The sequence below is a fragment of the Parus major genome, chromosome 3 (assembly GCF_001522545.3).
Source record: "Parus major isolate Abel chromosome 3, Parus_major1.1, whole genome shotgun sequence".
Taxonomy (NCBI): domain Eukaryota; kingdom Metazoa; phylum Chordata; class Aves; order Passeriformes; family Paridae; genus Parus; species Parus major.
In genome coordinates, this window is record NC_031770.1 from 38,865,406 (window position 1) to 38,880,197 (window position 14,792).

At 40.3% G+C, this 14,792-nt stretch overlaps 1 long non-coding RNA gene across 1 annotated transcript in view; it reads left to right on the top strand.

The window, feature by feature from the left end:
• LOC107201635 overlaps nt 1-14,792 on the top strand; it is a 58,454-nt gene that overhangs the window by 7,392 nt on the left and 36,270 nt on the right. The gene's annotated exons all lie outside the window — the stretch shown is intronic.

Consider the following 14,792-nt stretch of genomic DNA (forward strand, 5'->3'; position numbering starts at 1 on the left):
ATTTGAGCGGTAATCCAAAACAATCTTATTCCCACTATGAATTTCCCATAAACAGGAAGCAGCAGTGACATTGCTAAAAATGACAGCTTCACAGCACAGTAGAGGGGAATCCCAGGATATTCCTCTCACAGGCAGTCACTGCTCTGCAAATGCAGGAGAGTTGCAGACTTTGGGAGGACAGCCTGTATTTCCATGGGATGAGACCTTGGTAAAGAGATACACTTTTTCTCCAGCATGTCCTTCATTGCCTGCTTCTCTGCACCTCCCAGCATCCACCCACAGATACTTTCACTTAGAAAATTAGACTATCAAAAAAGGTTATCTTCATTTTAAACGGTTTACCTAATCTCACCCAACCTCAATTTTGACTATGTTGTTTTTGTAAAGCTGAACACAATTGGCAAAACAAAAGTGTTTGTCTTTTACCTATCTACAACATCATCACACAGAAAATACACTGTCAAAAGCAGGTCTGCTTCTATACAAAAACAGCAAGCTAGGTGGGTAGCCCACAGAACCTACTGGAGGATTTACCTGGATTTATCTCTAAATACCTGGTAGCATCCAGGCACTTCTCTCTCTGCATTTTATACTAATTGGGCAAAAATATAAACCAGAATTTATTTCCCTTATACCACACAAAAAATTTAACAGAATAGATAAGCCCTGACTCCTTCAGAACCTATAAGTGATGTTAAAAGAGGTGATGGGCCATGTAGCTAGTCGTGTGCACCATCAGGCATATCAAAACTATATCCCATTTGCCAGTTTGTACAAGTCTGCTAAAAAAAGATGTTTATCTCAGAGTGAAAACTGATATTTAGTGGTTTTGAGAGTTTTTTTAATGAGATATTGTATACCATGACTCAGTTAAATGCCCTTGTTTTCAGTCTCAGGAATATGAGTTTTTATTAAATACTTTTGCTGTACAGAGAAAATTATTCTGCTCTGCTACATTTTTTTGCATATTTTTTTATTTTCTTACACCAGCTTAATTTTGGTAAATCATGCTAAGGAAGGCACAAACTGAAGCATACAGCATTTGCATTAGTAGCTATAGAACAAGAAAGATACAATTCGTGTTGTCTAGCATTTCTCCACCAAACTGAAGGCAAATTTTACTCTTGCTGAAGCCTTAATCCTATCTGAATTCTTCAAAAGACAGAGTTGCTCTGTCTTGTACCACACTGAAGACATACATTACATACAAGTAATTTGATAAACAAATTATTTTGCAGTTAAGATGAGTTTGACAGATAAAAATGGAATCACACTAATTTTTTCTGATTGGGTCAAAACAGCATTCCATCTTGGCCACTAGAAGAAAATAAAAGGAGAACCTGCTTGCATTTTGCAGAGCACTGCCTGAAGGCCAGATTTCTTTCCCACCAGTGCCAGGCTGCAGAGCTCTGATTCTGTAGGTGTTCAGAGCCAGACAGGACCTTTCCCTCACACTGCTCCCTCAGACACAGCTAATGAGAGCACCACTCTGCTACAGGGCTGACAAAAGATGATGACCTTTATTCCATAGGACTGTTTCACTGACACTGATGGCTGTGACTTCTGCAGCTGAGTAAAGACAACAAAGATATGTACTTGTAGAATACTGCTGCCATTCATTTCCCCCCCCGCCACACTCCTATTTCTTATCTACCCTGTGTCCCTGCATCTTAGCCAGAACCTCACATTTCCCAGCAGCCAGGTCTTTCCATCTGTTGCTAAGAGCAGTAACTTGTAAGAAAGCTGTTGAGTAATCAGGGTCTTCACAGCAAGGAATACTTGCAGGAAGTACCTGCAATATAAACATGCACACACATGCTAACAGGTAGACAGTGAATCATCTCACACCCCGTGAATCCTACACAGCCCATATGAAGCATCACACAACAAACACTGAACTACCTAATCTGTGCATGGAAGTCTTTTTCCAGTTTAAGGGGAGTGCCTGGGCAATATGAGGTGAGAGCTGATTCTGCATCAGTGCCTCAATCAAGCCTTTCCAGGACAGGAAAGGCAAGGCCAGAACAACACATTGCAGAAACCACTTCAAGGGATCAGACACACCAGCTCAGGGACAGATCTAGGAGCCAAACAACAAATCAGACCCCACCCTGGCTACAGATTTCCAGAGATCTAAGGACTGCCCAGCTTCCTGGGCACAATAAGCCCAGGGAGAAAACTGCGCCTACCTTTTCCAGGTTCACTATAATGACGGCAATTTCTCACATACACTCGGCAATGATAGCTCAAAAGCCATGCAGCAGAGCAAGCAGAGTTGAAAACACCCTTCCTGGCTTTATAACTACACTGTAAACAATCACCTTTGCTTCCATTATATTCCTACCCAGACACTCCGATTTTTTTTTGCTTTATTATTTTAAGAGGAGAAACATACACGTTCCATTTTCCATTAAGCTTTCTACGTATGTGTTTTCCTGATGATCTTCTGATGATCACCATTCAGATCTTCCTTCACAAAGACAAGGTGACAAAAAAAAAAAAGAGCCATTTATTCTCCCCAGATTTACCACATTTATAAAGCTGACAGTTTTTTCTTCAGGACTGACTGGGAGCAATGGGGGTAGGAAAGTTATTTGTTTGTTTTAAAATGATAACAGGCAGACTTGGAGAACAAATGGAATAAAATCTCAGAGGGCTCAAGCAGTCTTAAAAAAATTCTCCACAAGCAGTTAAATAGCATTAAAGGTTGATTCATGCAATAAATAATGTATCAAAAGCATATAATTTTTACTGATACAACTAGAGCTCAGTCTACATGTATGTCCTCACGCATAATCAAGACCTGCAATACAACTTAAATCTGAGTCAAACTGCAAAAAGGCTTTTTCATCCCCTAACATGAAGCATACAGTAAGAGCATGCTCTCTTTACAAATTTCAGCATAAATTTGGAGTACATTGATTTAGATACCAACATGAATTATGGCATGAATTGAAGAAGATATCTCTATTTGAATCTTTAAAACTTGTGCTTTAAGTGGCTGCATCCCAGCAAAGAGAAAATAGCAGAGTCTAAATTCTAAGGCCAAAAGCTTGAAAGTATTTAATAATTTTAGATGCCCCCTCTGAGACACTTTGGGTCTGCCAAAACTGCAACAAAATAAAAGCTAATAATTTTATAAATGTCAAACTCACTCCAAATTCAGATGTAAAAGCTTAGGTCCCTAGCCCCATATTTTGTTACATTCAAGTTTAAATACTGACAGTTTCAGCACATAGTCCATACTCCTTCATGAGATCCTGATTCCTATAGTCAATATATTTTAGCACTTTCCTGTATGGAGAGTGGTGTCCTAGGTTTTATTTCAATTGTATTTGCTCTCCATTTCTGAAAATCCTATTATTTCTATTTAGAAATAGAAGATAGAAATAGAATAATAATAGAAATAGTAGCATGATATTTAAGCGTGTACAAGTCCTTCTGTCCAGAGGTTTCAATATTTTGTCAGAGTAATGAAATATCACAATCCTTTCACAGATGAGAAAACTTAAAGTGAAAAAGACATTTGGTACCAATGGAGATGGTCTTAAAAAAAGAGTGCTGCTTTAGATGTCAAAATTGCAAACCACAGTATTACAGCCTTCTACAAAGATAACACATTAAAGAGCCTGCAATAGCCAAACATTGCATCTGAAGTTAGGCAAGAAATTAGCCAGATACTTAGCAGAAGCAAGGCTTTCTTGGAAAACTAAAGGAAGCTACAATTTCATAGGAAGAGATCTGAATGCTGTCAACTAAAAACAAAAAACTTAAGCATTAAACAATTATCCTTCTGACAAATAGTCTTAACAGGGTATTTCCATAACAGAAAATATGTGGCTCAAAGAAGTTATGCACCATTTAAGTGGCTCATTTGGGAAATGTAATCCTTTGATGGTACTGGTATGTAACACCAGTCCCCTTAGTGGCTGAATTTTAGTAAGTCCTATGCACAACCAAGGATTCTGACTTAAGAATCTCAGGACAAAAAGTTACACTGGGGACTCCCTAGAAGTGAACATTCTTCACCTCCAAGCAAGAATCCCTGAGATAGTCATGATTCAGAGAACAAATTTCCATTGCTGCATACAAAATAGCAGTCAAAGCAATATCTGTTTCAGAACTTAAAGTTATGCTGAAACAGACAAATACCAGTTCACTTACGTAGCTTGCTGACTTGCTTTCTGCATTTCCACATTTCCAGTTGAATGTGAAGGTGTACTTTTCCCAATTTCTCTGCTGCTTCATCTTCTGCATAAAGGCAATGCTGGACAGCACATCACAGCAGCTGCATCCTTCTTCTTTTCAAACTCCAGGCCAAGGTTCTGTTTACACATGTTGATAAAAATTCTTTTGATAGGTACAATTTGCAATATTAAATGAACAGAAGCTTGCCATCCTGATGAAAATTTGCAAACCATAAAACTAACTTGGTCAGAGAATCGAGGCTTACCAAAAAAGGCTTCCATAAGAAGCCAATAACAGCTCCATGAGAAGTTGTGTGTTTTCATTGGGATCTTTAGAAAGCAAAACCATGAATTTGAAAGTGGCATATTATGAACAGTTTTCTGTTTATTTTTGTTTTCTTGCTGTTTTGTATGATAAAGAATGATTTGTCAGGGAAAAACTGCACTTTTGGTGCAAAAGAGGTACCCAAGAGCCTGTAGACTACATAGGATGGGGAAATACTTGTCTAACTTGTAACTCTGTGGAGTGAGAGAATAATGGGTGGTTCTTGTTTCTGTCAACCTTACTTCCTGCACTATCACCATGGCAGTGCAGGGAGCCCTCATTCTTCATGGCTCCAAACACCTCAGAACAGGAGCAAGTTTTTGCAGTAGGAGGCCATCTCCCCACACAAAACACAGTCAGTTGTTAACTGGACTGTTTAAATCCAGACTAACACTAGGGACCTCAGCAGACATACTGAATGTTAACAAATATTAATATAAGGTCTCTTGTTCTACACAGGTGAGCAATTTATTAGAGAGACTGGAACAAACAAGACTTAATGCCTTAATTGCATTTTTTACACACAGGTCTCCACCCTTCACACTAAATCTAGCCCTGACAGCTAACTAAATACTTCTGCTCCAGAACCCAGGTAGGTAGTAGGTTGGCTGGTGGCTCACTGGCTGGAAACTCCTCTGCCATGTTGAAAGGTCTTTATAAATAATGTCAATATTTCATGTAATTGTTTTTTCAACCTGGTCAGGTTTCTGTGCACTCTAATTGTTCTATATCAATGTGGTAAACACTTCCTGCAGACAATTTGTTAGGAAGTTAGGATTTTATATAACCCAGGAAATGAAGTCACCAGACCTGTGGGCTGCCTGGAGTGATTCAGCCCCCTGGTTCCTGCAATAAGCAGGCACTTGAGACACAAAAATCCAGAGGCAATGACAAACTAGTGGAAAGAAACAGGGTGCATACTAGTTTCTCCGTATTCAATTCCTACTTAAAAATTCAGAAAGTTACAAAGAACTTCTACAAACTTTCAGCCATTTATTTTTATCCCTGGTGTCAAAATTATAAATAAATTCTGATCTCTCTTCTCCTCTTGTCTTCATTGCACTGGGGAACAGAACGGGACACGATGTGTAGGAGGGGATTGAAGTTTCTTTCTGTATCTTTTCACCAAGGGAGCAGTACTTTTTCTTCTTTACTTCGTATTTCTATTGGTTACAAAATACATGTGTCATTTTCTATTAATGTCCCTGGTTTTGCGTCATCAATCACTTATCAATGCTCTGGAAAAATGCTATATAGCTACAGCTAATGCAGCATTCCCTGAAATGGCCTAAGGGTTCTGAAAAGTTCATAGCTTTTAGTTCAGAATTAACTTGGACTTGGAGGTTTCTGCTGGTTTTGATTGTTTCAGCCTGTGAGGAAGCTCAGGAAAACGTAAGATCTAGACAGTGGAACAGGCTGTTCAGAGTAGTTGTGGACTCCCCATCCCTGAAAGGGATCAAAGACAGGTTGGATGGTGCTTGAGCAACCTGGTCTAGTGGAAGGTGTCACTACCAATGGAAGGGGAGTTGGAACAGGATTGATCTTTACAGTCCCTTTCAACCCAAACCATTCTATGGTGTAATTTTCTTCCTTGAAAGTTATTTTACCAGTCTTTGTGAAATGCAGCTTGTCTCCTTCACTGTGAGTGGATCTCCTGAGCCATGCTCTTTAGCATCTTCAGCACATATGGAAGTTCTTGTCTAGCCATCACCACCAGCTACGGCTGTGGTGTGTGACCTCAACTCTGCCTTCCACTAAAGTCCTCTAAATATGCAAGAGGAACCAAAATATTAGCTAAGCAGTATAACATTTCCTTCCAATGGTCATAACAAATGCCATTGCAAACAAGGAGGAGAAAGAGAGACAAAAGAGAAAATGCAAAAAGACTAAAGGAATTTCACACTGCAGACAAAGGAATAATCCTTGGCTGCATAATATCCTGGAAAACATTCCACATTTAATAAAGGTTTAAATCAGGAAATTTGTCCAATCCATATATGTTCCAGTGGTAAGATCAAACCAAAAAGTCATCTTTTTCTGAACTGACTGGCCTTGGGGACAGTTGCCGGAACCCGAGGACTTCTGCATGTCTAAGCTTCATACAGAGGAGTGATTACTCTGCAAATCACTGTCAGCTCCTCTTCCTATATGGTCCTTACTGTGGATATGGGTGGGTGGGCACACTTAGGTATCTTTTCCACTACTCTTCCAACACTTAGGCAGAGAGCTGAATTGGTGCAGCTCCTACCAGCAGCCATCCTGTTACTGCTGTTATGCCCTTCTCCCACAAGTACACCACAACTGCAACTCTGTTGCTGGCACACAGGGCTTAACAGTGCTGTATAGTGTTGCATTACCCTCACACTGTGCTGCACACACACACCAGCAGGGATTAGCACAAGCCAGTATCTACCTGTGAACTCTGACTCCAAATTCAGCAAAATGTAGCCGTATCCAGCACATACCTTTTTTGGCAGGGACCACAGAAAAGTCTGAGTTGCAGAGGAGAAGGGGGAGAAATCTGAATGATCATACATACCAGCCAAAGTGGTAGCAAGCAGATGAGAAGAGAGAAGGAAAAGTCTGAGCCTCCCTTTGTGCACTTGAATACTGACAGGTGAGAGGAGGCTTTGCACTATCCCCATTTCAACACTGCATAGGAAGGGAATGAGTAGAAGACAAGTTCTTCTGAGTTTCTTGAAAAATACCAGTAAAAGCAAAGAACAGAAAAAACCAGATAGACAGAAAACAGGAGATAGAAATGGGGAGATAGAAAACAGGTAGTGAAAGTTACAGCACCAACAGTGTCAGGGGAATAAGGAAAATGAGGATTTTGGCTCCTCCATTACAGAACATAATCATGTACCATTAGATACCATTTCGGTGTGCTTACCCTACTTTGATTAAATGCATGTAGTCACTTTCCTTATACCATCTTTGATAATTCAAAGCCATTATATGTACTGCAGAATTTATTTTATTTTGTTTACTTTTGCTCTCACTGAGATTTTTTTCCAGAGGTCACTTGATCCTGGAGACAATGATAAAATTCAACTTCAAAAGATGAGTGGAAATAAAATTTGAATTTAAAAATAAAATAAAATCCTTCTGGAAACCATCCTGCGTAGCCGTGAAAACAGCTTCTGAGCTTGCTGATATGGTTTTCCAAAGACTTTCCCAGGAGAGTAACTGTAAACATAGATATGTGTACATTCTTTCTGATACACGTCTTGTGATGGGCATCTCTCACAGCCAGTGCAGTGAGAAAGTGTTATCCTGACCATCCAATCCCTGGCCATGGTCACAAGCCTATAAATCCTGGGAGGAAAAATAAACTCTGCTCTTTCTTTTCACCACACCTCGACCTGTGTCCATGTGATCTATTCAGCACCAGCGGCAACAATCCTGTGCCCAGCCTGTCCCCCTTAACTTAATAGGAATACCCCTGTAAACTAGGCAAGCCTGATTTATCCTTCCATTACCCTCAATACTGGCATTTATTAATTCCCAAGCATAACAACAATTCTGCTAGATGTTTTTACATATTATGCATGCACTCATACTGCTAAGTTCTTCACAGTTAGAAAAGAGATTCAGAGCTTCAAATAGGTAAGAGAGGCAACACTCATAAAAAATCCCAAGGGAGAAACAAAAGGACTTAATAGCAGGCTATTATTAAACTCTATTTGATATATTAAAAAATCACAAGGAAGCCTGTCAAAAAAATTACCATGATCAAATAAATTGCAAGGCAAAGCTGCCAGTCATGTCTTGTGAACTGGTATGGCAGAGACATGAAGGGAAATAAAATGCCCAGAGCCCAACACAAAATCAGATTTGTCCTGCTTGTGGCCCCCTGCCTTCATGAAGCCTGCTCCAGCTTCCCCCCTTGGCATCTCATCCTTCTTTCCTGCCTGGCCGTGCAGCAGCTAAAGGTGCTGCAGAGGCTCAGCATTGGGGCTGGGAGCCCCACTCCCACTTCATTCCACCTCCTCCCTAGCAAAACTGTTCTTCTCCTCAGCTCCTTGTTATCTCCTGCCTACGCACACGCTGTATTCATATGTACTTTGCCACTTTGCAAAGTGCTCTTGGGATTACTTAGGTACTGCACCAACCCAAAGTTGCTCCATTTTACAGCGCTGGCTTCATAAAACTCAACCTCACGTAGCAGAGAACTGCCAGAGAGATTAACTTCAAAACGTTCCCTTTAAAGTACACAGTGTCAAAACTCTGCGCGGTGGATCGCAATCAGTGCTTCTTCAATGCAAAAGCCATTCTTCCTTCAAGAGGCTGGGTTGGTGAGGCACCTAAGGTGCAGACATGGGAGAAATCAAGGCTGGACACGCAGCCTCCTCTCTGTCCTTTGCTCCCAGTTGTGCCAGTACTGCTCAAGTGTAGCTGTATAACCTAACTATTCTCTTTCTGCAGTCCTCTCTACATGCATTTCCCAGCATAAGTGACTACGAGTTTAGAATGGCAGCAGTATTACAGCACACTGGTGTAACAGTATAGCAGGGCAAAGTCTGGAGAAAGAATCAATACTTTACCAGGTAAGCTGAAAAAGCTGGAGAAAAAAGAAAAGCATCTGGGCACTAGGGGCCTTTTTCAGACTTTAGGAAGCTAAAAGCTGCAGCAGGGAAATTTTAAAGCTAAAAGACTTTTTTTTTACCTTCAGTTTGTAATATCATCTTAATCTCAAGCAATTTGTTCCTCTTCATTGCACTTACTAGACCTTTAGTTTGCTTCCTTTCTTCCTAAGTTGCATTTGGCCAGATGAACGTCTGAAACTCAAAAAATCCCAGACAAGAAAAAGCAGCCAGAAGCCTGTGCGGCTTTGGGAGTAGTGTTTGCACACCTTGGTGTACCCATGCAGTTCTTTAGTTATTACACTTAAATAGAAGTTTAGAAAGCAAAAACATTGCTCTGCTTACATTTCCAGATGCTTTGTGTTCCTTGTGTAACCCCCCTCATCCTGGCTAAAAAAACCCAACAAGCACTGCCTCAGTTTAAGGGGCACCAAGAGCTTCTGTTTGGTTGGGGATTTTCCCCCCTTAAACAATTTCAAACCTTGATAATCTCTAACCTGGCTATCAAATGTTGTATGCTTAAGTGAGAAAACCCACTGGCATCAACAGAACTACCCACATTAATAGTTACAGCTTGATTTGGCCTTAAGGCTTTAGATGTTTAGATGACCATTTAGATCAATTCTACGCCTTGGATTGGTTTTGCAGTTTAAATCATTTAAAACAAGAAAAACCCCAAAGGAGGCCACAAAGGCAGCATGGGAGAGAGAGAGAGCAGAAGTGCTACTACTTTATTAACCATGGTGGCTTATTGAAGTCCAGGTACACTAAGACTAGCTAAGGCTTTCTGCACCTGCCTTGAAAAGCCCTTCTCCAAAGGCAAAGGTCTGACACACTGCTTGAACGTGGTTCCTGGACTAAAAAGCAATAGGGGACTTACACAGTGAAAGAAAATCTGAAAGTATTTTTTTCTTAGGCATCCTCCTTGAAATTGCAGGGAAACTGTAAATTATCCCAAACCAAACACTGCAAAGACAAGAAATGCTCAGTTGCTACACTCTATGTCAAGGTACAATTATGAGAATGTATTTTACAAATATATAGTAATAAAAGTGCAACTATATCACCCAGACTGCCCAAAGCAGGCCCTGAAATGATGCTAGGCAGTAAGTCTGGGACAACGATGTGGACATCCTTGCATCAGTACAGGCCAGGTGACAGAGGGGAGTACTGTGACGACCTCAAAGAAAGTACAACAGCGTTGGTTCAATGTTATCTTTGACTGGACCTATCTATCATCACAGAAGCCAGGCCATGAAGCTCTATTCTAATAAGGTCTCACTGAAAGGCATTCTTTTATCCACTTCCTCTTGTTTATTATTCTTTCAAATATCTGATAAGATACTTTTCAACTGTGGCTATTCACTTTCTGTTTGCGTAGGTCTTGGGTTCATCACAAGTTACAAGGTCAGCATTAATCTAAACAATGGTTGGTTATGGGCGATTTTGCCAAGTAGAAAGCACTCTAAAGGCTAGATTGTTATCATCAATAGGGCAACGCACAGGCAGCAGAAACAAGCCCTACTTACACGCGTGTGGATTAAGCAGAGCTACTCAGATGCCAGGTCATGGGTGTAGCACATGCACCAGAAGCCACAGTTCCTGCCCAGGGCTTGTTAAGAAGAAAAAGTAGGGAAGGAAGGAGGAGCTTCTCTCCCTTCTGCTTCAACATTTCACTATGGCCAGCTGGCCAGGCACCTGTGAAGGGCATGGAGGAGCCACCCAAAAGGTGAAGAAAACTATCTTAAACCTGCAGAGCAGATTTAAGGCAAGGAAAGAGCCTGCAAAATGTGTCTTTTCCAGCTGTGCTCTGTGCTGTCATCCAGCCCACAGCAGTATCATTTATAATGAACATACTGACAAAATGCCCTGCAGAAAATTCCAAAACAAAAAACCAAACTCAGTAAAACAAGAGAAATAGTAAATCTTTGTGAAACCTTTATAACTGGTTTCTTTGAGGACTGCTGATTGATAGCTGACACAAAAGAGTAAAGCTCCATTGCCTTGTAATACCAAAATACTTTAACTGTATTTACAGTTTGTCACTCATAGAGCCAAAACCTTCCAAAATATACTCCCTGAACCAGAAATGCATGTAGCTTATCTCTTGGCCTTTATATTCCCTTCTTCAAAACACACCCCTTCCTGCACTCTCACCAACAGTGACTCACACCAACCTAATAAAAAAAATTTAAACCCCAAGAATTAAAAAAAAAAAAAAAAAAAAAAAAGGAAGACAACTACTAATCAAACCTTGCATATGCAAGCAATTTTATTCACCCTGTTTTACACAAATCTGTTTTCTGTAGGTCTCTTGTCAGTGAGATACTCTGTGTTTTTCAGACTGGGACTAGGCAAAATGAAGACTGTAGCACTAATACCCATCTATTACCACTGATGGAACAATCTGCAAAGTGATATTTGTTCTCCATGTCTTGTTTGACCTCCAGATCGGCTGATTAACCTTTCCGGAGCAAAAGCTCTTTGCAAAGGAAAGGTAGATACAAGCACTGGCAGTAGTCAGCCCAGCCAGAGAGTTAACCCTGACTCAGGAAAACAGCAGCTCAAGAGGATAAATCTCTATGGTGATGGAATTGCTGGTCTCTCTAAGAATGGTAGCTAGCACTTTTCCAGAGCTGTTATTTTGTGATGAGAGCCAGAAATCAATTAAATAATTTCTTTCCTCTGCTAAATATTCACAGTTTGCAAGTGCTGCTACCTTAAGTGAGATCTGATTTGGAGGCCTTCGAGGGAACCATTCCTAATTCTCTCATTAAACACCTCTGAAATATCCTGTTCTATACATTACTTTTATAAACACCTGAAGTAAAAATATTTACATTATGCTTTAACTATTCACTCTGATTGTGCAGTAACCTTGGGCTGACAATCCACATTGTGTTTTTTTAAATCCCATTTTGTTTAGCAATTGTTCAAGACACAATGGTTTGATGGTCCAGCTGCAGCCAAGAAGCACCCCACAAAGCCAAGGAAAAGTGCAGGCACCCAAAAACCGATTCTCTGGCTATCATCATGCCACTGCCCAGCTAGCAAGGCCAGTTATCTAGTCCTTCTGCCAAAATCTCCAAAAGGTCAAAAGATCTGCTGGGAATGGCAGGGCTGAAGGCAAGTCTTCATGACTTCAGCCACCATGACGAGCAGAAGCACAGCAGCTGTTGAGTTAAAGCTTTACAACCATAGAAAATTTTTACATGCTGAGATAAGCCTCCAAAGCGGCCAAGGATGAGAACTCACCTCTCACAACATCAAAGCTGTTGTATCTGGGGTGATTCCTTTGAAATGGTGAACTTTGAAGGGAAAAAGGTGAGGGGCTAATTCAGTCTGTATTATAAGTAGCTTGCTGCTCTTCAATTCTGCAGCTATATGAATCTTCACATACTTGTAGCACACTCACTAAAGCATATTTCCTACAAGGATATTTAATACTGTTTATCAAGGTCAACGAGGGAAGCAAGATTAGATATTTCAAAAGATATGTTCCCTTCTGTTGCCATAACAAAGAAAGGTACATTAAATCAACATCACTAAGCTGAATTCAGATTTCAGCAGCCCTCCTGGCTGAAGAGTCACACACACACACAACACCCTCACCTCACGAAGCCTCTCTCTTGTTACAGGACAGGCTGTGGCACTTAGGCTTACATCAATCACAGCTATACATGGCCTTCCTTTAGCAACCACCTAAACTTTATTGATTCTATAGTTGATTATTATGGCAACAAGCTCCATTCTGACTGTTTATAAACTTTCAAAAGGTCATCAAGAAAACAGAAATAAAAGTTGTTTTTCCTGACTATTTCTGTGGCATGCAGACCCATGGAAGCTATTGGGAGAAAAAAAAAATGCAACAGGAAGGAAAGACAAAACCCAAAAACCCCAAACAAAAAAAAAGGGAGGGCATGTCTCCCTTGTGGCTGGGGTGGGGTCACCTGTATTCTCTTCTCTGCTCTGCCATAAGCTTGCTCAGTGACTTTGGATGTAAACTGGGTCTCCATACGTGTTCTTTTGAAAGATTCCCCATCTTCAGTTCTGTAGACTTGACCTTAAAAGTTTTATTTTGTAAGCTGTTTTGTTTTTGGGAGTTCTTTTTCAATTCCAGGAAGGAGTCATGGATAACTTCTTCAAAAAGAGTGAAAAGAGAGAGAAAAAACCATGAACTCAATGTTTTTAAAATATACACTATTTGCAGGCGGATGGATGCAGGATTTCATTATCACCTAGCAGAGAAGCCTCTCCCCTGTTCCATAGCTGGGACAATACCCAAGTCTAAAGTGCATGTCCAGTAGTACTCCAAAAAGCTATCATCTGGTTTTCTTCAGGTCTGTTCCATAGCTCTGACCTGAAGCCCAATCCAAATTGCATCAGGGAACTACAAGATCACATATAATATTCTCATTCCTATCGCTCAAAGCTGATATTCCTTTAACAGCACTGCTTAATTATATCCTGGTCCCACCTACACACAGCGAGCCCTTCTTAATCCCAGAAGAAACACAACAGTAAGTTTGCAATGTAAGCAAAGAGTAGACTATGTGGTGGCCAATTTCTTGTTCAGAGGTTTTTCTGGGAAGAATTCCAACTCATGTGATGCACAGGACTCCATCTTATCATTAAAAGGAAATATCACTTAGCAATATTTTACATTTTGAGACAAGGAGCAGCTAACTAAATATCAACTTTTTAAAATAAAAGAACAGCATTTCCTCTGCTTTACCTGAGTTACTCAAAGGTAGCTCCTCCTATCTCTTGCGTTTTCATGTAGAGTTCTCAGAAAAGGAGTCAATACTATTTTTAGAAATTAAAATAACAGATAGTTTTATACCATCATTCAAATGAGATCTGTGAGCAAACTAGTGCATTTCCTGAACAGCATGAATATTTCCTTATGAATGAATCAACTACTTCCAAATATGGATTGGAAAATATTCAGCTACCAGATATTTGGAAAAGCAAGCACCAAAACAAGCTCAGAAGTCCGATACAGATGTCTAAGACTCAAGAAAGCATTCCATCCAATCAGTCTCTGGACTTAGAGTCAGTCATTTCTCTGAGTCACTCATTTCATTGCTATTCTTCACTTATTTTGGGTGTGGACTCTTAGTTCCTGAAAACTCAATGATGTGAAATTCTCACACCCCAAAGCAAAAGAAATAAAGAAAAATACCAGTTTCTGTCCGCAATGAGCCCATGTCCTCTGTGCAGCACCTTCTTTTCCAACCCCCTTTTTGCTTCTGATGTGCATGGTAAATGCCTGCTGCCAGCCCGTATGGCCCATCTTCCAAGCTTCCCCAGCTCCTACTTCTCTGCTCTACTCAGCAAGAAATATTTGTTGCTGGGTTTTGCACTGATGCCTGCCACCATAGACTTTGAGGCCTTGCATCTGTTAGCCATGTTCTCTCATTAAGGTTCCCACAACAGACAAAAGCCTCAAAAGTCTCTTTTCTTCCTGCTCTTTTCATAATGATGCCCTTCATTCTCTGTCCATCATAGCTCATACTTCATCCATCTTATTTCCATTATAAGTTCAAAATCTCAGCATTCCAAAACAGCATCCAAACAAAAGACTCTCCAGATATGAATGCCATCTCAAATCAATTACCAGAGCATTCATCCCTCACAATAATATCTCTATTATATTCTTTTACTGCTGAATTCAAAGATTACACTGCTGAC